The sequence below is a fragment of the Genypterus blacodes genome, unplaced genomic scaffold (genome assembly GCF_046128005.1).
Source record: "Genypterus blacodes isolate CSIRO-AG114 ecotype Tasmania unplaced genomic scaffold, CSIRO-AGI_Gbla_v1 ptg000166l_1, whole genome shotgun sequence".
In the NCBI taxonomy this organism is placed as follows: domain Eukaryota; kingdom Metazoa; phylum Chordata; class Actinopteri; order Ophidiiformes; family Ophidiidae; genus Genypterus; species Genypterus blacodes.
In genome coordinates this window covers 37501-40000 of record NW_027466967.1, presented here as the reverse complement: position 1 = coordinate 40000, position 2500 = coordinate 37501, and the positions used below count along the sequence as shown (strand labels likewise).

Sequence of the window (2500 nt, the reverse complement as noted above, 5' to 3'; positions counted from 1 at the left end):
AGGTGAGACAGGTGTGAGACAGAGGTGAGACAGAGGTGAGACAGAGGTGAGACAGGTGTGAGACAGAGGTGAGACAGAGGTGAGACAGAGGTGAGACAGGTGTGAGACAGAGGTGAGACAGATGTGAGACAGATGTGAGACAGGTGTGAGACAGAGGTGAGACAGATGTGAGGCAGAGGTGAGACAGAGGTGAGACAGGTGTGAGACAGAGGTGAGACAGATGTGAGACAGATGTGAGACAGGTGTGAGACAGAGGTGAGACAGATGTGAGGCAGAGGTGAGACAGAGGTGAGACAGGTGTGAGACAGAGGGGAGACAGATGTGAAACAGATGTGAGACAGATGTGAGACAGCAGACAGGAACATCAAGCAGCACTTCAGCTCTTCTGTTCCTCCTGGTGAGGCCATCATGAACACGTCAGGAACACGTCATGAACACGTCAGGAACACGTCAGGAACACGTCATGAACACGTCAGGAACACGTCATGAACACGTCAGGAACACGTCAGGAACACGTCATGAACACGTCAGGAACACGTCAGGAACACGTCAGGAACACGTCATGAACACGTCAGGAACACGTCAGGAACACGTCATGAACACGTCAGGAACACGTCATGAACACGTCATGAACACGTCAGGAACACGTCAGGAACACGTCAGGAACACGTCAGGAACACGTCAGGAACACGTCATGAACAGGTGTGATCCCCCTCCTGTCCCTCTGAGCATGTGTCTCATGTTCAGGAGCACACAGACCTGGATGGTCTGGACCTGCAGCTGGTCCCAGCTCTGGTGCATGTGGGAGAGGAACCTCTTCACTGCGTCCTTCTCAGCTGACATCACTAGCGTGCGGATTCTGTCTCTGGGCATCTGGAGATACTCCTGCAGAGAGACAGAGGGTCAGCCGCTCTGTGGAGACAGAGACCATGTGAGCGCCCCCTGGTGGATCAGTACCTGGAGCAGAACCTTCAGGGCTGAAGAGTTATCCTCCCTCTGGATCAGATCCCACAGGATGGGCTGAGAGACGCAGACAGGAAGTCACTCAGTACAGGGGTCAAAGGTCAGGAGGCAAGTGTGCGTGCGTGCGTGCGTGTATGTGTGTGTGTGTGTGTGTGTGTGTGTGTGTGTGTCGGCCCCTCACACTGAAGCAGCTCAGCAGATCCTCCTTCAGCGTGGCGTTCTGCTCTCGGCGCAGGGAAGCCTCCCACGGTGTTCAGGACGCTCATGGAGGCTTCAGGCTGCAGTGCGGCCCAGAAGGAGGCGTTGTCCAGCAGGCTGGAGAGGAGGATGGCCTGACCCAGGCCCTGTCTGGCCTCCCTCTCCCCCTCCTCCAGCCCGGAGGAGAGGCCCACCATGAAGTCCAGGACCCTGAGCACGTAGCCCAGAGCCACCAGGAAGCCCTCCCTCTCCCCCCCTCCACCTCACACACACTCAGCTTGTGGAGGAGCTCAGTCAGCAGGGGCGCCGGGTTCACGCACAGCTGAGACGTGTCGAACTCGTACGGCGCCGGGAGCATGTCGAAGAACCTCTGCAGAAAGCACTTCCTGTCCTCTGGCTCCTCCCACAGACGCTCACAGAAGTCAGAGAGGCGATAGAGCGACGCGTTGTGACAAACGTACTCTGTCAGGCCGAGCGTCCGCCCGCAGAGCTGCAGGAGGGAGGAGTTAGTGAAGTGGCGCATCGTCCACTCCCTGTACTGACAGGCGTCCTGGGCGGCGTCCTGGGCGGCGGTGGCGTGGGAGGCGTGGGAGGCGTGGAGGCGTTGTGTTATCTTAGAGCAGTACGTCACCGCCCAGCTGCCCTCTGGGAAGGAGCGGAGCGCCTCTGGAAACTCTGTCCCACACAGGGCGGAGGTGAGGGCGGAGCTGTTGGGCAGGAAGCAGCGCCTGAAGGCCAGAGCGCTCAGCGAGCTGCTGCCCAGCTGCTCCAGACAGTCCTGGCTCAGGCCCGGACCCCCTGAGGCCTCCCCCAGCAGCTGCACACACAGGTGATCTATGCTGGACTGGTTGAAGACCTGGTAGTCTTTGGTCTCTGAAGCCTGCAGGTGAGAAACATTAAAGACTCAATAAAGGTCAGCAAAGGTCTGCAGCGACACCTGAACCCAGCACCCAAGAGACTCCTGGGCCTATGAAGGTTAGGTTAGGGGTCAGGGTCAGGGGTCAGGTCTGGTTCATAACACTGAGCAGTCATATCTTTAATCATATTGTAAAGTCACTTCCTGTTGGCGACCTTACTGCACTACACCTGATGTTTGCTGTGACAACTCACTTTGCATGATAGCGCTGTACTTTTGCACGACCTCTTCCTGCTACAACTGAACAATGACCTCATCCAGACAGACTTTACTGGGAGTCCAGGTCAGGCAGACCCTGGTGGACCCTGGTGGAGCCTGGTGGACCTCTAGGTGACTCAGATCCCTTATGTGGTTTTGCCCCAGCACTCTGAGTCTCGGGGTTCTGGTCCCTTCTATAAATCCCTGTATGTCAGTGAGCAATGG

General features: G+C 57.0%; 1 pseudogene; it reads right to left on the bottom strand.

Annotated features, from left to right (window-relative positions):
* LOC143013907 (stereocilin-like) overlaps nt 1–2500 on the bottom strand; it is a 12730-nt pseudogene that overhangs the window by 7910 nt on the left and 2320 nt on the right.